Below are 21,724 nucleotides of genomic sequence, written 5' to 3'. Positions count from 1 at the left end.
ACTCATTCGTCCACACATTAATTGCAAAAGGACTATTAGGCAATATGATATCAAGGCCAGTTAAGTCAATAACATCTATATACAGAAGCTGGAAAAACAGAAAAGGTCATTACAATCTAGCTATTTGGCGGAATAAGACGTACAATCCAAATATCATGGGAACAAAAAAAGAATAGGGGGACTAACATTGTAGAATAGGAGGCAACCCGTCATAGGCTTTCCTTTTGAAAGGGCCTTGTGAAGCTGATCCATAGTAAATTTGCACCAGTTGAGGTTTTTTACATTGCCAATATTTTGCTGCGAAAAAAAAGAAAGCACATGAAACCTAGAGGAATGTATGCACACAAGTTAGCAGGGGACATAAGTAGATACGTATAACACTGTTAAAGCATTGAATCACCAAGTACATAAGCACACAATTACCACATTATTGAGAAGTAAGTCAAAATTATCGTATTGCAAGGCATAAATAAATTATCAGGTGCATTACTAAATAATTACCATACTTTCAGAAAAAGTTAACAGGCGCATTACTACATAATTACCACACCATCAGAAAAAAGTTATCATGTGCATCACTATGTAATTACTACACCTTCATAAAAAGTTATCCGGTGCATTACTATATAATTACTACACCTTCATATAAAGTTATCAGGTGCATTACTACATAAATACCACACTTCAGATCACAGGAAAATCAAAGGGACAGAAGTTACCACACTCCAAAAATCAGGGAAAGTTATCAAAGTGCATATGTGCATAATCATCAGACTAAGAAGCAAAAAATTACCATGTAGAAAAACAGAAAAGAAAAGCGATAAAAAGCATGAACTAGAAAGATAGCCAGATGTTCTTACCAACACAGGATACCATCTGGTGCTGATCTTGTTCGAAGTCGTTGGCGCCATCACGGTGGTGGCAGCAAGCACAAGCCACAAGCGCTTGAAATTGTTGTCATGATGGTTAGTGCTCAAGATAAGGTTTAATACATCCACAGTTTTAGGAGCATGTCCAAGATCACCAAAAAGATCTCCCGCAAGCTCAAGCTGTGCATCTGTAGGAACATTGAAATCCACCGCAATATCACCTCGGGGCACACCCATTATACGATGCACAGACTCTTCATTGACCGGTAACCTTCCGCGACCGGGTACAACAACCTCACAGGAATCAGGGTCGTATAGACCAGCAAGCCATTGAGAAAGCTGATTGAACAGATTATCACACTTGATATTCCGCAGACTAGTGAAATCCATGTCATCGATCACGGCCATTCTCTCATCTGACATATCCTTACAGGCAGTCACAAGAGATCTAGGAGAAGCCCTATTCCGATCTTCGGGAGGCTTATGCTTCTTTAAGGGGTTCACCTCCTCAAAGTCATCATCTAATTTGCGCTTCCTTGGCATCTTGACCTGACAGACAAGAATAACAAAGAGGAAAAGTGAGCATAAAGGATGCATAGCTGTTGAATTAATAGTCACACACCTATTCTTATGATAAATTGGTAACTTGTGAACATACAACAAGATAACTCATCCACAACAGAGAAGGACGAAAAAAGGACATGTCTGCTTCTACTAGATATTGAATACCTGATTTTTTTGCTTACCATACACCGATAAAATGTATGTATCAGGCAAGATAACTTATGCAAAATAGGGATGGCAACAACTTACACACAAACACATATATTGGACATCACATCACTAAGTATTAAAAAATCAGTGACATGATAAATTTTACAGTGGACTCCTGATAAATTATTCACACCACTGATGGTAATATTCACAATTAAAGTTCAGGTAAGTTAAATGATGGCACATCCATCAGTTAGAAACACAGAATGCATCATGAAACGAGACACCACTGGTAGTGCTAGAACAAACAATCCATCATGACAATCTAAACACAACGAGATGAACTGCATATAAAACACACAAACAGTATGGGATTCTCATCAGCAACCTAATTATACTGGTGGTAATTCAATGCCTTCACTGCAACCATAAGAGCATGATAAAACAGAGCCCAACATAGATACAGAGTGAGGAGAGTCGTTGTAAAATCCCCGCACCAAACCCTACCGGCGACCAAAATAACGGCAGAAATCATCATAGGATAACGCCGTCGAATCATGAACGAAGACATAATGGTTATGCATCTAGAGAAAACCCTAGAAATCAGAATCGAGCCGCGTAGCAGAGGGGATCAGTTCAAAAATTACGGCAACTACCCACGAAATCGAAAACGGCTAATTAAGCATTAAAATGATGTGCATGCGAAACAGGGACTAACAAATAGCAAATGCACCACGAATTGAACGTATTGGGCGCATTTCTCGTCTGTTCTAACCTGCGACCAACACGACGAACATCCCGCCACTAATGGCGTCGAGAAACAGAGCACGAACTACTCGCGCGGATGTGGGGGGAGGGGGGATTGAGTCGAGACTAACCAATGGAAAAGAACACTGGCGTCGAGAATCGGCCGGAGAAGGAGTCGTCACTCGCCGTCGACAGAGAGAGAGCGCGGGCGGAGCGACCGAGAACCAAAGAGCGGAGCAGAGCGCGGTTGCCGAATGAATTGAGGGAGTGGTGGGGGAGGGAGGAGTTAAGTCAGCGCATCAGGGGGGAGACGGTTCGAGCGACGCGGGCGTGGAGCGATGGCCCACACAGCATTGACAGAAAAAAAGAAACGGCTCGCTGGAACGCGTAGCGCTTGTTGGATTAAATTGGACGGCATCCAGGTGGTGTGGCGTTTTTGCAATCTGTCACAGGTGTGCCAAATACATTTTTCATTCTCTTATTGTGTTATTTGTTCCTACATTGTCTGAATCCTACAAACCAAATAGGAAAGGAAACACGATCCACGAGCGAGGCCCCTATGTTGTGTAGTGTCCCCCGTTGGGCGACTCGGGAGGACACACAAAGCCTAGTTGTTGGTACCCGCTGCTCCTTCTTTCCTCCTTCCTCCGTAGTCCTCAGAGGAAGCCGCCAAGCTAAGCCTGGGTTGCCAATGGCGGTGGTGGGGGATCACCTCCCTCTCGTGGCGCTCAGGTGGTGCGGGGCACTCAAGCTCGTGGGGGTGGGCCCCTGATCTGATCCATGACATCATGGCTGCTTCTCCTTGCAGCGGCTTAGGGCAGACAAGTGGAACAGATGGGTGGGTATGGGAGCATGGATATGGAGCCATGGAGGGCCAGGTAACGATGTGCGTGGACCTCCATGTGCGGGTCGGTCTCTGGTCAGATCCAATTGGATATGGCGTAGGGGTCGGGTGTGAGTTGGGCTCTCTACTGGATGTAGACCGCAACGGTGTGCTGACCTTCCACGTGTGTGGTGGCTGGCCGCTGGCGCTAAGATTCACGGCTTTGTGGTGGTGATCCAGATACGATAGGCCGAATGGTGGTGAGTGCAAACGGTACTACATCGACTTCCTACGTCTCTACGCGGCGATGGTCATAGAAAGGTCTTTGGGAGTTCATCTCTCTTGAACTGGTGGTTGACTTCAACGGTGAGATACAAATATTTATCTTATGATCTTTATTAGATCTCACTTTTGCAAGTGGCCGTGAAAGGATTGACAACCCCTTTATCGCGTTGGTTGCAAGGTTCTCATTTGTTTGTGTAGGTTCTAGGCGATTTGCGTGTAGTCTCCTACTGGATTGATACCTTGGTTCTCAAAAACTGAGGGAAATACTTAGGCTACTTTGCTGCATCACCCTTTCCTCTTCAAGGAAAAACCAATGCATGCTCAAGAGGTAGCAGGGGGCGCGCCCTGGTGGGTTGTGCCCACCCAGGGGCCCCTCTCTGGTGGGTCTTCGCTCCAGAAATTCTTATTATTGATATAAAAAATCCTCGCAAAGTTTCGTTCCATTCCGAGAACTTTTATTTTTGCACAAAAACTATACCATGGTAGTTCTGCTGAAAACATCGTCAGTCCGGGGTTAGTTTCATTCAAATCATGCAAATTAGAGTCCAAAACAAGAGGAAAAGCGTGAGAAAAAGTAGATACGTTGGAGACGTATCACTAGCCACCTGTGTGCGAAGCACGGCGGTAGAACTAGTCTCATAAACCCGGTCATGTAATGTCGGTCTGGGCCGCTTCATCCAACAATACCGCCGAATGAAAGTATGACATGTTGGTAAGCAGTATGACTATTATCACCCACAACTCTTTGTGTTCTACTCGTGCATATAACATCTACGCATAGACCTGACTCGGATGCCACTGTTGGGGAACGCGGTATTTCAAAAAAATTACCTACGATCACACAAGATCTATCTAGGAGATGCATAGCAACGAGAGGGGAGAGTGTGTCTACGTACCCTCGTAGACCGAAAGCAGAAGCGTTTAGTAACGCGGTTGATGTAGTCGAACGTCTTCGCGATCCAACCGATCCAAGTACCGAACGTACGGCACCTCCGCGATATGCACACGTTCAGCTCGGTGACGTCCCTCGAACTCTTGATCCAGTTGAGGCCGAGGGAGAGTTTCGTTAGCATGGCGGCGTGGTGATGGTGATGATGAAGTTACCGATGCAGGGCTTCGCCTAAGCACTACGACAATATGACAGAGGTGTAAAGCTGTGGAGGGGGGCACCGCACACGGCTAAAGATCAACTTGTGTGTCTATGGGGTGCCCCCCTCCCCCGTATATAAAGGAGGGGAGGAGGAGGCCTGCCGGTCCTAGGGGCGCGCCCAAGGGGAGTCCTACTCCAAGTAGGAATCGGCTCCCCCCTTTCCTAGTCCAAGTAGGAGAAGAAGGAAGGAGAGGGAGAGGAGAGAGAAAGAGGGGTCGTTCCCCCTTCCCCTAGTCCTATTCGGACTCCCCTTGGGGGGGCATCTCCTGGCTGCTGCCCTCTCTCTCCCCTAAGGCCCACTAAGGCTCATTACTTCCCCGGGGGGTTCCGGTAACCCTTCCGGCACTCCGGTTTTATCCGAAACTATCCGAAACACTTCCGGTGTCCGAATAACATGGTCCAATATATTAATCTTTATGTCTCGACCATTTCGAGACTCCTCGTCATGTCCATGATCTCATCCGAGACTCCGAACAACCTTCGGTACATCAAATCACATAACTCATAATACAAATCGTCATCGAATGTTAAGCGTGCGGACCCTACGGGTTCGAGAACTATGTAGACATGACCGAGACACATCTCCGGTCAATAACCAATAGCGTAAACTGGATGCTCATATTGGTTCCTACATATTCTACGAAGATCTTTATCGGTTAAACCGCATAACAACATACGTTGTTCCCTTTGTGATCGGTATGTTACTTGCCCGAGATTCGATCGTTGGTATCATCATACCTAGTTCAATCTCGTTACCGGCAAGTCTCTTTACTCGTTTTGTAATGCATCATCCCACAACTAACTCATTAGTCACTTTGCTTGCAAGGCTTATAGTGATGAGCATTACCGAGAGGGCCCAGAGATACCTCTCCGAAACACGGAGTGACAAATCCTATTCTCGATCTATGCCAACTCAGCAAACACTATTGGAGACACCTGTAGAGCATATTTATAATCACCCAGTTACATTGTGACGTTTGATAGCAGAGAAATGTTCCTCCGGTATTCAGGAGTTGCATAATCTCATAGTCACAGGAACATGTATAAGTTATGAAGAAAGCAAAAGCAATAAACTAAACGATCATAGTGCTAAGCTAACGGATGGGTCTTGTCCATCACATCATTCTCTAATGATGTGATCCCATTCATCAAATGACAACCCATGTCTATGGCTAGGAAACTTAACCATCTTTGATTAACGAGCTAGTCAAGTAGAGGCATACTAGGGACACTATGTTTGTCTATGTATTCACACATGTACTAAGTTTCCGGTTAATACAATTCTAGCATGAATAATAAACATTTATCATGATATAAGAAAATATAAATAACAACTTTATTATTGCATCTAGGGCATATATATTTCCTTCAGTCTCCCACTTGCACTAGAGTCAATAATCTAGATTACAGAGTAATGATTCTAACACCCATGGAGTCTTGGTGCTGATCATGTTTTGCTCGTGAGAGAGGCTTAGTCAACGGGTCTGCAACATTTAGATCCGTATGTATCTTGCAAATATCTATGTCTCCCTCCTTGACTTGATCGCAGATGGAATTGAAGCGTCTCTTTATGTGCTTGGTTCTCTTGTGAAATCTGGATTCCTTTGCCACGGCAATTGTACTAGTATTTTCACGAAAGATTTTCATTGGACCCGATGCACTACGTATTACACCTAGATCAGATGTGAACTCCTTCATCCAGACTACTTCATTTTCTGCTTCCGAAGCAGCTATGTATTCCGCTTCACACGTAGATCCCGCCATGACGCCTGCTTAGAGCTGCACCAACTAACAGCTCCACCATTCAATAAAAATACGTATCCGGTTTGTGACTTAGAGTCATCCGGGTCAGTGTCAAAGCTTGCATTGACGTAACCGTTTACGACGAGCTCTTTGTCACCTCCATAGACGACAAACATATTCATAGTCCTTTTCAGGTATTTTAGGATGTTCTTGACCGTTGTACAGTGATCCACTCCCTGATTACTTTAGTACCTCCCTGCTAAACTAATAGCAAGGCACACATCAGGTCTGATACACAACATTGCATACATGATAGAACCTATGGCTGAGGCATAGGGAATGACTTTCATTTTCTCTATCTTCTGCAGTGGTCGGGCATTGAGTCCGACTCAACTTCACACCTTGTAACACAGGCAAGAACCCTTTCTCTGACTGATCCATTTTGAACTTCTTCAAAACTTTGTCAAGGTATGTGCTCTGTGAAAGTCCAATTAAGCGTCTTGATCTATCTCTACAGATCTTGATGCCCAATATATAAGCAGCTTCACCGAGGTCTTTCATTGAAAAAATTCTTATTCAAGTATCCTTTATGCTATTCAGAAATTCAGTATCATTTCCAATCAACAATATGTCATCCACATATAATATCAGAAATGCTATGGAGCTCCCACTAACTTTCTTGTAAATACAGGCTTTCCAAAAGTCTGTATAAAACCATATGCTTTGATCACACTATCAAAACGTATATTCCAACTCCAAGAGGCTTGCAACAGTCCATAAATGGATCGTTGGAGCTTGCACACTTTGTTAGCACCTTTAGGATCGACAAAACCTTCTGGTTGCATCATATACAACTCTTCTTTGAGATATCCATTAAGGAATGCAGTTTTGACATCCATTTGCCAAATTTCATAATCATAAAATGTGGCAATTGCTAACATGATTCAGATAGACTTAAGCATCACTACGGATGAGAAGGTCTCATCGTAGTCAACTCCTTGAACTTGTCGAAAACCTTTCGCAACAAGTCGAGCTTTGTAGACAGTAATATTATCGTCAGTGTCAGTCTTCTTCTTGAAGATCCATTTATTCTCTATGGCTTGCCGATCATCGGGCAAGTCAACCAAAGTCCACACTTTGTTCTCATACATGGATCCCATCTCAAATTTCATGGCCTCAAGCCATTTCGTGGAATCTAGGCTCATCATCGCTTCCTCATAGTTCGTAGGTTCGTCATGGTCAAGTAACATGACTTCTAGAACAGGATTACCGTACCACTCTGGTGCGTATCTTACTCGGGTTGACCTATGAGGTTCGGTAGTAACTTAATCAGAAGTTTCATGATCATCATCATTAGCTTCCTCACTAATTGGTGTAGGAATCACTAGAACTGATTTCTGTGATGAACTACTTTCCAATAAGGGAGAAGGTACAGTTACCTCATCAAGTTCTACTTTCCTCACACTCACTTCTTTCGAGAGAAACTCCTTCTCTAGAAAGGATCCATTCTTAGCAACGAATATCCTATGAAGATCTGTGATAGAAGGTGTACCCAACAGTCTCCTTTGGGTATCCTATGAAGACACATTTCTCCGATTTGGGTTCGAGCTTATCCAGTTGAAGCTTTTTCACATAAGCATCGCAACCCCAAACTTTAAGAAACAACAAATTGGGTTTCTTGCCAAACCACAATTCATATGGTGTCGTCTCAACGGATTTCGATGGTGCCCTATTTAACATGAATGCAGCCATCTCTAAAGCAAAACCCCAAAACGATAGCGGTAAATCAGTAAGAGACATCATAGATCACACCATATCTAATAAAGTGCGGTTACGACATTCAGACACACAATTACGTTGTGGTGTTCCAGGTGGCATGAGTTGTGAAACTATTCCGTATTGTTTCAATGAAGACCAAACTCATAACTCAAATATTCACCTCCACGATCACATCGTAGAAACTTAATTTTCTTGTTATGATGATTTTCCACTTCACTCTGAAATTCTTTGAACTTTTCAAATGTTTCAGACTTATGCTTCATCAAGTAGATATCCCCATATCTTCTTGAGGTCAGAAAATAACGATACCTGCCGCGAGCATTAACACTCATCGGACCACATACATCAGTATGTATTATTTCCAATAAATCTATTGCTCGCTCCATTGTTCCGGAGATGGAGTCTTAGTCATCTTGCCCATGAGGCATGGTTCGCAAGCATCAAGTGATTCATAATCAAGTGATTCCAAAAGCCCATCAGCATGGAGTTTCTTCATGCGCTTTACACCAATATGACCTAAACGGCAGTGCCACAAATAAGTTGCACTATCATTATTAAACTTATATCTTTTGGCTTCAATACTATGAATACGTGTATCACTACTATCGAGATTCAATAAAAATAGACCACTCATCAAGGGTGCATGACCATAAAAAATATTACTCATATAAATAGAACAACCATTATTCTCTGATTTAAATGAATAACCATCTCACATCAAACAAGATCCAGATATAATGTTCATGCTTAACGTTGACACCAAATAACAATTATTAAGGTCTAAAACTAATCCCGAAGTTAGATGTAGAGGTAGCGTGCTGACCGCGATCACATCGACTTTGGAACCATTTCCCACGCGCATCGTCACCTCGTCCTTAGCCAATCTTCGCTTAATCCGTAGCCCTTGTTTCGAGTTGCAAATATTAGCAACAGAACCAGTATCAAATACCCAGGCGCTACTGCGAGCATTAGTAAGGTACACATCAATAACATGTATATCGAATATACCTTTTACTTTGTCATCCTTCTTATCTGCCAAATACTCGGGATAGTTCCGCTTCCAGTGACCAGTCCCTTTGCAGTAGAAGCACTCAGTCTCAGGCTTAGGTCCAAACTTGGGCTTCTTCACTTGAGCAGCAACTTGCTCGTCGTTCTTCTTGAAGTTCCCCTTCTTCCCTTTGCCCTTCTTCTTGAAACTAGTGGTCTTGTTGACCATCAACACTTGATGCTCCTTCTTGATTTCTACCTCCGCAACCTTTAGCATTGCCAAGAGCTCGGGAATTTTCTTATCCATCCCTTGCATATTATAGTTCATCATGAAGCTTTTGTAGCTTGGTGGCGGTGATTGAAGAACTCTGTCAATGACACTATCATTAGGAAGATTAACTCCCAGTTGAGTCAAGTGGTTGTGGTACCCAGACATTCTGAGTATATTTTCACTGACAGAACTATTCTCCTCCATCTTGCAGCTGTAAAACTTATTGGAGACTTCATATCTCTCAATCCGGGCATTTGCTTGAAATATTAACTTCAACTCCTGGAACATCTCATATGCTCCATGACGTTCAAAACGTCATTGAAGTCCCGATTCTAAGCCGTAAAGCATGGCACACCGAACTATCGAGTAGTCGTTAGCTTTGCTCTGCCAGACGTTCATAACATCTAGAGTAGCTCCTGCAATGGGCTTTGCACCTAGTGGTGCTTCCAGGACGTAATTCTTTTGTGCAGCAATGAGGATAATCCTCAAGTTACGGACCCAGTCCGTGTAGTTGCTACCATCATCTTTCAACTTTGCTTTCTCTAGGAACGCATTAAAATTCAAAGGAACAGTAGCACGGTCCATTTATCTACAACAAGATAGACATGCAAAATACTATAAGGTACTAAGTTCATGATAAATTAAAGTTCAATTAATCATATTACTTAAGAACTCCCACTTAGATAGACATCCCTCTAGTCATCTAAATGATCACGTGATCCATATCAACTAAACCATGTCTGATCATCACGTGAGATGGAGTAGTTTTCAATGGTGAACATCACTATGTTGATCATATAAACTATATGATTCACGCTCGACCTTTCGGTCTCAGTGTTCCGAGGCCATATCTGCATATGCTACGCTCATCAAGTTTAACCCGAGTATTCTGCGTGTGCAAAACTGGCTTGCACCCATTGTATGTGAACGTAGAGCTTATCACACCCGATCATCACGTGGTGTCTCGGCACGACGAACTGTAGCAACGGTGCATACTCAGGGAGAACACTTATACCTTGAAATTTAGTGAGAGATCATCTTATAATGCTACCGCCGAACTAAGCAAAATAAGATGCATAAAAAGATAAACATCACGTGCAAGCAAATAAGCGATATGATATGGCCATCATCATTTTGTGCCTTTGGTCTCCATCTCCAAAGCATCGTTGAGATTACCATTGTCACCGGCTTGACACCTTGATCTCCATCGAAGCATCGTTGTCGTCTCGCCAACTATTGCTTCTACGACTATCGCTACCGCTTAGTGATAAAGTAAAGCAATTACATGGCGATTGCATTTCGTACAATAAAGCGACAACCATATGGCTCCTGTCAGTTGCCGATAACTGTTACAAAACATGATCATCTCATACAATAAATTATATATCATCACGCTTGACATATCACATCACAGCAAGCCCAGCAAAAACAAGTTAGACGTCCTCTACTTTGTTGTTGCAAGTTTTACGTGGCTGCTACGGGCTTCTAGCAAGAACCGTTCTTACCTATGCATCAAAACCACAATGATTTTTCGTCAAGTGTGATGTTTTAACCTTCAACAAGGACCGGGCATAGTCACACTCGATTCAACTAAAGTTGGAGAAACAAACACCCACTAGCTAATAACCCACAAATATAGGGGATCGCAACAATTTTCGAGGGTAGAGTATTCAACCCAAATTTATAGATTTGACACAAGGGGAGCCAAAGAATATTTGAAGGTATTAGCAGCTGAGTTGTCAATTAACCACACTTGGAGATTAATTATCTACAGCAAAGTGATCAATAACAAAGTAGTTTGATAGTTTTGATAATAGTGACAGCATCAACGGTAACAGTAACAGTGATAGCAGTAGTTTGTAGCAAGTGTAACAGTGATGATAGCAATAGTAACGCAGCAAGATCAATAAGTATAAATTCATAGGCATTGGATCGGTGACTTGTTGGATGATATTCATCATGAGACAGTTATAACCTAGGGGATACGACACTAGCTCCAGTTCATCAATATAATATAGGCATGTATTCTGTAAATAGTCATACGTGCTTTATTAAAAGAACTTGCATGACATCTTTTGTCCTACCCTTCCGTGGCAGCGGAGTCCATATTGGAAACTAAGGGATATTAAGGCCTCCTTTTAATAGAGAATCGGAACAAAGCATTAACACATAGTGAATACATGAACTCCTCAAACTACGGTCATCACCGGGAGTGGGCCCGGTTGTTGTCACTTTGGGGTTGTCGGATCATAATCGTAGTAGGTAACTACAACTTGCAAGATCAGATCTAAAATATGAATATAATGATGAACTCATAAATGGTTCAGATCTGAAATCATGGCACCCGGGCCCAAAGTGACAAGCATTAAGAATGGCAAAGTCATAGCAACATCAATCTAAGAACATAGTGGATACTAGGGATCAAGCCCTAACAAAACTAACTCGATTACATGATAATCTCATCCAACTCCTCATTAACTAGCGAGCCTACGAAGGAATTACTCACTCCCGATGGGGAGCATCATGGAATTGGCGATGACGAAGAACGAAGATCCCCCTCTCCGGAGCCCCAAACGGACTCCAGATCTGCCCTCCCAAGGAAGAACATGGCTTGGCGGCGGCTCTGTCTCGTGGATCGTGATAATTCTTTCTCCCTAAATTTTTTCTGGAAATATGTGAATTTATAGTATCAGGGGGGTCGTCAACGGGGCCACCAGGTAGGTACAACCCACCTGGGTGCGCCAGGAGAGGGGGTGATACGTCTCCAATGTATCTATAATTTTTGATTGTTCCATGGTATTATATTATCTGTTTTGGATGTTTAATGGGCTTTATTATGCACTTATATATTATTTTTGGGACTAACCTATTAACCAAAGGCCCAGTGCAAATTGCTGTTTTTTGCCTATTTCAGTGTTTCGTATAAAAGGAATATCAAACGGAATCCAAACGGAATGAAACCTTTGCGAGGAACTTTTTTGAAACAAACGCAATCCAGGAGACTTGGAGTGGAGGTCAAAGAAGCACGAGGCGGCCACAAGGCAGGGCGGCGCGCCCCCCACCCTTGTGGGCCCCTCGTAGCTCCACCGACCTACTTCTTTCGCCTATATATACTCTTATACCCTGAAAACATCTAGGGGAGCCACGAAACCACTTTTCCACTGTCGCAACCTTCTGTACCCATGAGATCCCATCTGGGGACCTTTTCTGGCGATCTGCCAGAGGGGGATTTGATCATGAAGGGCTTATACATCAACACCATAGCCTCTCCGATGATGTGTGAGTAGTTTACCACAGACCTTCGGGTCCATAGTTATTAGCTAGATGGCTTCTTCTCTCTCTTTGGTTGTCGATACAAAGTTCTCCTCGATATTCTTGGAGATCTATTCGATGTAGTACTTTTTGCGGTGTGTTTGCCGAGATCCGATGAATTGTGGGTTTATGATCAAGTTTATCTATGAACAATATTTTATTCTTCTCTGAATTCTTATATGCATGATTTGATATCTTTGCAAGTCTCTTCAAATTATTAGTTTGGTTTGGCCTACTAGATTGATCTTTCTTGCAATGGGAGAAGTGCTTAGCTTTGGGTTCAATCTTGCGGTGTCCTTTCCCAGTGACAGCAGGGGCAGCAAGGCACGTATTGTATTGTTTCCATCGAGGATAAAAAGATGGGGTTTATATCATATTGCTTGAGTTTATCCCTCTACATCATGTCATCTTGCCTAATGCGTTACTCTATTCTTATGAACTTAATACTCTAGATGCATGCTGGATAGCGGTCGATGTGTGGAGTAATAGTAGTAGATGCAAAATCATTTCGGTCTACTTGACAAGGACGTGATGCCTATGTTTATGATCATGCCTAGATATTCTTATAACTATGCGCTTTTCTATCAATTGCTCGGCAGTAATTTGTTCACCCACCATAATATATGCTATCTTGAGAGAAGCCACTAGTGAAACCTATGGCCCCCGGGTCTACTTTACATCTTATAAGTTTCCAATCTATAATTCTTGTTTACTATTTATTTTGCAATCTTTACTTTCCAATCTATACAAAAATACCAAACATATTTATCTTATTATCTTTATTAGATCTCACTTTTGCAAGTGGCCGTGAAGGGATTGACAACCCCTTTATCGCGTTGGTTGCAAGGTTCTTATTTGTTTGTGCAGGTACTAGGCGATTTGCGTGTAGTCTCCTACTGGATTGATACCTTGGTTCTCAAAAACTGAGGGAAATACTTACGCTACTTTGCTGCATCACCCTTTCCTATTCAAGGAAAAACTAATGCATGCTCAAGAGGTAGCAAGAAGGATTTCTCGCGCCGTTGCCGGGGAGATCTTTGCTCAAGTCAAGACATACCAACTACCCATCACAAACTCTTATCCCTCGCATTACATTATTTGCCATTTGCCTCTCATTTTCCTCTCCCCCACTTCACCTTTGCCGTTTTATTCGCCCTTTTTCCGTTCGTCTCTTTTCGCTTGCCTCTTGTTTGCTCGTGTGTTGGATTGATTGTTTGTCACGATGGCTCAAGATAATACCAAATTATGTGACTTTTCCTATAGCAACAATAATGATTTTATTAGCACTCCGATTGCTCCTACTACCGATGTTGAATCTTGTGAAATCAATACCCCTTTGTTGAATCTTGTTATGAAAGATCAATTTTCTGGCCTTCCTAGTGAAGATGCCGCTACCCATCTAAACAGCTTCGTTGATTTGTGTGATATGCAAAAGAAGACAGATGTGGATAACAATATTGTTAAATTGAAGATATTTCCGTTTTCGCTTAGAGATCGTGCTAAAACTTGGTTCTCTTCTTTGCCTAAAAATAGTTTTGATTCATGGAATAAGTTCAAAGATGCTTTTATCTCTAAGTATTTTCCTCCCGCTAAGATCTTCTCTCTTGGAAATGATATTGTGAATTTTAATCAACTTGAGCATGAGCATGTTGCACAAGCTTGGGAGAGGATGAAATTAATGATACGTAATTGCCCTACACATGGTTTTAATTTATGGATGATTATACAAAAAAATTATGCTGGATTGAATTTTGCTTCTAGAAATCTTTTAGATTCGGCCTCGGGAGGCACTTTTATGGAAATCACTTTAGGAGAAGCTACTAAACTCCTAGACAATATTATGATTAATTATACTCAATGGCACACTGAAAGATCCACTAGTAAAAAAGTTCATGCTATTGAAGAGATTAATGTTTTGAGTGGAAAGATGGATGAACTTATGAAATTGTTTGCTAATAAGAGTGTTTCTTCTAATCCTAATGATATGCCTTTCTCCACTTTGATTGAGAATAATAATGAATCTATGGATGTGAATATTGTTGGTAGGAACAATTTTGGTAACAACACGTATAGAGGAAATTTTAATTCTAAGCTGTTCCCTAGTAATTCCTCTAACAATTACGGTAATTCCTACAACAACTCTTATGGAAATTTTAATAAGATGCCCTCTAATTTTGAGACTAGTGTTAAAGAATTTATGAATTCGCAAAAGAATTTCAATGCTTTGCTTGAAGAAAAATTGCTTAAGATTGATGAGTTGGCTAGGAACGTGGATAGAATTTCTCTTGATGTTGATTCTTTGAAATTGATATGTATTCCACCAAAGCATGATATCAATGAGTCTCTCAAAGCCATCATTGATGAGTGCAAAGAAAGAACCACTAGGATGCGTGCTAAAAAAGATCGCTTTGTGAAAGCGTGTTCTTCTAGTTTTCATGATAATAATGAAGAAGATTGAGGGAGTCCTGGATTAGGGGATCTCTGGACAGCCGGACTATCTCCATTGGCCGGACCGTTAGACTGTGAAGATACAAGATTGAAGACTTTGTCTCGTGTCCGGATGGGACTCTACTTGGTGTGGAAGGCAAGCTAGGCAATACGGATATGGATATCTCCTCCTTTGTAACCGACCTTGTGTAACCCTAACCCTCTCCGGTGTCTATATAAACCGAAGGGTTTTAGCCCGTAGGACAACAACCACAACATACAATCATACCATAGGCTAGCTTCTAGGGTTTAGCCTCTCTGATCTCGTGGTAGATCTACTCTTGTACTACCCATATCATCAATATCAATCAAGCAGGACGTAGGGTTTTACCTCCATCAAGAGGGCCCGAACCTGGGTAAAACATCGTGTCCCCTGCCTCCTGTTACCATCTGGCCTAGACGCACAGTTCGGGACCCCCTACCCGAGATCCGCCGGTTTTGACACCGACATTGGTGCTTTCATTGAGAGTTCCTCTGTGTCGTCGCTGTTAGGCTTGATGGCTCCTACTATCATCGATAGCGATGCGGTCCAGGGTGAGACTTTTCTCCCCCGACAGATCTTCGTATTCGGCGGCTTTGCACTGCGGGCTAATTCGCTTGGCCATCTGGAGCAGATTGAAAGCTACGCCCCTGGCCATCAGGTCAGGTTCGGAAGTTTGAACTACACGGTCGACATCCGCGGAGACTTGATCTTCGACGGATTCAAGCCACAGCCGGGCGCGCCGCACTGTCACGATGGGTATGACCTAGCTCTGTCGCCGAACAGTACCCCAGCGGCCGCGCCCGCATCAGCTCCGACCCTTAGCTTGGAGCCAACTGCGCCAATCAAGGATGGGTGGTTAGACACCACCTCAGGGGCCGTAGTCTCAACGACGATCGAGCCGAACACCAGCCTAATCCTCTACGCAGACCGTGACCCCAAGGTGCCAGACTCTTTTTCTGACTCCGAACCGCCCGTGCCCCGGCCAGTCGAATCCGATTGGGCGCCGATCATGGAATTCACCGCCGCAGATATCTTTCAGCACTCGCCCTTCGGCGACATTCTGAATTCACTAAGGTCTCTCTCTTTGTCAGGAGAGCCCTGGCCAGATTATGGCCAACATGATTGGGATGCGGACGACGAAGAAATTCGATGCCCACCCACCACCCACTTAATAGCCACTGTCGATGACTCAACCGACATGCTCGACTTCGACTCCGAATACATCGACGGTATGGACGACGATGCGGGAGGCGAAGAGGAACCACCGCCCACAGGGCGCTGGACGTCCACCTCATCATATGACGTATACATGGTGGACACACCAAAAGAAGATGACGACGAGGAACAGAAGGACGCTTTCTCCCTTGAGAAGCAGTCAAAGCGGCGGCGCAAGCGCCGCCCCAAATCCCGCCTCGGCAGAAATAACGATCATACAGACCCAGCGTTGGAGCAGGGCGAACCACCGCCGGACCACGGCAATACGGAGAATCAAACCAGACAAACCAATTCTGTCAAAGATGATAGTCCGGACGACATAACACCGGACAAGCACCCGGAGCAGCAGAATGCCCGCCAAAGGCTTGTTGCCATCGCGAGGAGTCTGAAAAAGCAGAAGCAAAGGCTCAAGGCTGCGCAGGACACACTCCAAATCAGATGAAGCAAAGTACTCAACACAGCAGCGAAGTACGGCGGCAATCGCCCCACCAAGAGCTACCCAAAGCGGAAGTTGCTACCTGAATTCGATGAGGAGGCCTCAGACCCCCCCCCCCACAACCAAAAAACTAAAACAACCATCTGGCCGGATAAACGACCTCACGGCCAACATAAAGCGGCAAGCAACGCCCCACATAAGCCAATACACGGTCTACGCGAGGGCTCACATCAAAAGGAGGGTGAAACCAGATCCATCTATGGACCACGCAAGCGTGCTCCAGCATACGATGCAACACAACAAACATCCGAACAACGCGGTACACCCAGATATCTGGGTGCCGCAGACCCCCTATGTTTCACCGATGAGGCGCTGGACCATGAATTTCTAGAGGGATTCAAACCCGTAAACATGGAGGCCTACGATGGAACAACAGACCCTGGGGTCTGGATTGAGGACTATATCCTCCTTATCCACATCGCTCGGGGAGATGATCTCCACGCCATTAAGTATTTACCCCTCAAACTCAAAGGGCCAGCTCGGCACTGGCTTAAGAGCCTCCCTGAAAGCTCCATTGGAAGTTGGGAAGAGCTCGAAGACGCCTTTCGGGCAAATTTTCAAGGGACTTATGTCCGACCTCCGGACGCGGATGATTTGAGTCATATAACTCAACAGCCTGGAGAGTCAGCCCGAAAGCTTTGGAACATGTTTCTTACTAAAAAGAACCAAACTGTCGACTATCCGAGCGTTTAAGCATAGCGTCCGTGACGTGGCTTGCCAGACACCTCGGCCAAGAAAAGTCGAGAACAATGGCAGCATTAACAAGCCTCATGACCCGCTTTTGCGCGGGCGAGGATAGATGGCTAGCCAGATGCAGCACCAGCGACCCCAGTACATCCGAAGTTAGAGATGGAAATGGGAAATCACGACGCAACAACAATAACAAACGCCGGAATAAAGAAGACAACACGAAGAGCACGACAGTAAACGTCGGATTCAAAATCTCTCGGCCAGGTCAGCAAAAGCCGCCCTCTAAAGGCGCCAGAGACGAACTGTCCAGCCTAAACAAAATTCTGGACCAAATATGTTAGATCCATAGCACCCCTGGTAAACCCGCTAATCATACCCATAGAGAATGTTGGGTCTTCAAGCAGTCCGGCAAGCTCAACGCCGTACACAAGGGGGAGGATACACCAAGCGAAGACGAGGATGAGCCTCTCAAGCAACACACTGGGGAACAAAAGAAATTTGCCCCAGAAGTCAAAATAGTAAACATGTTACACGTGATCAAGGGAAGAAACAAAACAGCACTCCTAGAAAAATATGCCCAAGGGCCTATCACCGCAGAGTCCTGACACTGGTTGTCTCAACCGATCACTTTCGACCATCGTGATTACTCAGCAAGTATCCGGCGTGCAGGATGGGCTGCCCTGGTATTAGACCCAATAATTGACGGATACCACTTCACACGAGTCCTGATGGACGGTGGCAACAGTCTAAACCTGATATACCAGGATACAATCCGCGAAATGGGGATAGACCCAACAAAATTTTACCAAAGCAATACTACCTTTAAAGGAGTAACGCCAGGCCCAGGGGCTCGTTGCACGGGCTCCCTGCTACTAAAGGTTATATTCGGCTTCCCCGATAACTTCCGTAGAGAACATTTAACCTTCCACATCGCTCCGTTCCAAAGTGGCTATTAAGCACTACTCGGACGCGAAGCTTTCATTTTCTTTAATGCAATACCGCACTACGCTTCCCTCACACTCAAGATGCCCGGCCCATGTGGCATCATTATAGTGAACGAAAGTATTAAGCAATCTTTGCGCACCGAAGAGAGTGCGGCTGCCTTGGCAGCCGCACTAAAAACGGCCTGACCAACTAAAGCATTTAACAGGTCGTCAAGACCTCGGACATGGTTAGACGAGTCCGGCGCAGCTATATGTAATTCATACCGGATCAATGGTCACACCCCTATTACAAATACAAGGGGCTCAATGCGCGCAGACAAGTGGAAATTTTTACTCATCTTGAATTATACATGGTTTCTTTAAAAACTATCTGTTTGCACGACAACTTTTTCACCTAAGTTCCTCTCTTTTACAGATCATCATCGTGCTACACCCGTCCAGGATACGGCACAATAGAGACACATGCGCAGACATGCAGCAGGGACCCGCTCCAAGGATTCTTTTTAGATTAAGACCCTGCGTAAACCTGTTTTACTGTCTCTTGTTGATACACATCCACCGAATTCTCAGCACAGTTGAGAAGGATGCTAACGTCTTGGCATGTGGCCACGTCAGAATAATGCACGTACTTGGACACAAGGGGCTTCTTACAAAGGGCGCTATTTAGGCCCAGTTTATACCATAAAGACCGAATACCTTAGGGAGTGTTCGGCGTCGCGAGTTTGGCCTTATATGCATCAGCTCTGAATCATTATCTTTGGTCAAATGTTGGGTTTGCCCGGCTCCTGTGTTTTGGTGCCTTACGTTCCGCTTTATCGGCTAAGGTAGCACCAGGAGAACTACTGCGATTGTGCCCTGGTTCATCCGGACGAGCACCTCAGTAGAGAAAGCCGAAAACTGACTGTCATGATATAGCGTGAGACTGGTCAACCACTCAATGACCTATCGGAATGTTAGAATTCCTCCGCCTTAACGAAGGGCCGTTTTTCTGCCAGGCATGTACGCACCCCGCGATCGGGAGAGTGCGGAGCCACCAGGGGCTATCTAGTAGCCCCACTGTCAAACTCCTATGGCTAAGTGAAAGTGTTAAAGCATTATAGTCTGGTTGCCTCGTTCGCTACGCTATCACCTCCTTAATAGGACCAAGACGTTGGGTTAAGTGTGAACACGCGTTTTTCGCGAGCACCTCCGCATTATATGCGTGGGGGTTGAAGCCGACGGCTGCAATCTTTCAGGTTATACACATGTATACATAAACGGCCGCACAGGAGGCATCATACTACTTTCAGGCAAAAGTATAAACATAGCCTTATAAAACTTCATAAAAAGCATTGTGTTTACAATGAGAATACATATCACTCAAACATAATATTCTTCGAGCACTGGGCCTCTATCAAACGAGCACCCTCGAGAACCTCCTCGAAATAGTGTTAGGCAACCACTCGGCCTATGGCCGAACCCTGTGCCGCAACAGTGGTAGCGTCCATCTCCGCCCAGTATGCTTTAACACGGGCAAGGGCCATCCGCGAGCCTTCTATGCATTCCGACCTCTTCATCGCATTAATGTGTGGCACCGCACCAAGGAACTGCTGCACTAAGCTGAAATAGCTGTTCGGCTTTGGCTTTTCCAGCCATAGCTGATCCACAACAGACCTCATGGCGAGTCTGGACAACCTATTCAGTTCAGCCCATTCGGCTAGCTGGTCAGTCAATGAAAGCGGACGCTCTGGAACGTTGAATTGTGACCAGAACAGATTGTCCACTTCATGATCTGTCTGGCCTTGGAAGTACTTGGCCGCATCGGCAGCACTCGCCGCCAAATCCATATACGCATCTGCCGAACTCCACAGCCGATCCAGAGGGGCATACCGTGGATCTCCGAACTTCCTCCGTAACATGAAGGGTTTCCCAGCCGCAATATCCCCGGCTTCCCACAGCTCCTCCTTCTTCGCTCTCATATAAGAACGGGTGTCTTTGTCCACCATCGTGGCCTTCTCAAGGTCCGTTGCCTTCGCTCGGTTTTCTTTTTCAAGGACCCGGCAACGGTCGGCAATGTCTTTTAATTCTATGGCCATCTTGGCCATCTTCTCTTGGCTCTCGCAATGTGCGGCCTTCTCGGCTTTCAACTCTTTGGTCGCCTTCAAAGCAGCTGCATTACTAATCCTCGCTTGTTCCTTGGCTCGGGCAAGTTCTGCTCGCAAGGTTTCCACGATGGCAACTTCATCTGCAGTCACAACATATTAAAGATACTGACATCATGCTGCTCTTACTATGTGACGTTCACCAGATAATAACACTTACCCTGTGCCTCGTCAAGCCTCTTGTTAACAAGCTTGATGTCGGCGTCTGCCGCATCTAGTTGCCATTTTAATTTGGCAAACTCACTAGTCCGGCTAGCCACTGGAGCTTCCACCACCTGCACATAGGGGCAGTCTAGTTATTGCCTGGCAATATGATCCTCTGTTCACCGCCGTTCTCGACGACAACCAGAGTCTCAGGGGCTACTATCTACACAGGGCACACCTAACATGTGCAGTACTATCACATATTATCTCACGTACCTCAAAGCCTGTCAGTAGACTCATAAAGGCTTCATGTAATCCGCTTTCGGGGGACGAAATTCTCTCCACCACTGTACCCATCAGCGTACGGTGTTCTTCTGAGATGGCCGCTCGCCCCACCAACTCCCTCAGAACGTCTGACCGCATACCAGACGGTGCCGGACTCTTTTGTCTGCTCTCTTCGGGAGCCGGACGCAGGGAACTTCGGGGGTCTATGGGATTATCTTCTGGCCTCACCGGATCTGGAGAGGCCCTCCGTGACGACACTTTGGGATCGCCCGCTTCTTGAGCGGAGGAGTCTGGGGGAGGCGTTTCGCTCTCCATCATCTCTGGAAGAAGATCCCCCGAAGACGAGCTCAGCTGAGAGGGGCTAAGGCCCGAACTGCAAGATATATGCGGTGGTTATTTTCTCAGAAAAAGATAGCATACCTTTATTATTAAAGTATTTTGGATCACTTACAACTCGTTGGAGGGCTGATCCCCCCATGGACTTTGTGCGGCAAAAGCACCCCTGAGGCAGGACCCTCCGTGGGAGACTTCTTCTCCCGTTTGGAGGCTTCGGCTTCCGGATCCTCGGAAGCAGTCCTTTCCTCCCCCGGTTATCCTCCTTCATGGAGACGCTCATTCCCTCGGTTGAAATGGGCAGCGATGGGGGCCCGCGTCCGCCC

The sequence above is a fragment of the Triticum dicoccoides genome, chromosome 5A, assembly GCF_002162155.2.
Source record: "Triticum dicoccoides isolate Atlit2015 ecotype Zavitan chromosome 5A, WEW_v2.0, whole genome shotgun sequence".
Lineage (NCBI taxonomy): Eukaryota > Viridiplantae > Streptophyta > Magnoliopsida > Poales > Poaceae > Triticum > Triticum dicoccoides.
The sequence above is the reverse complement of the archived record's forward strand: the minus strand, read 5'-3'. Positions refer to the sequence as shown.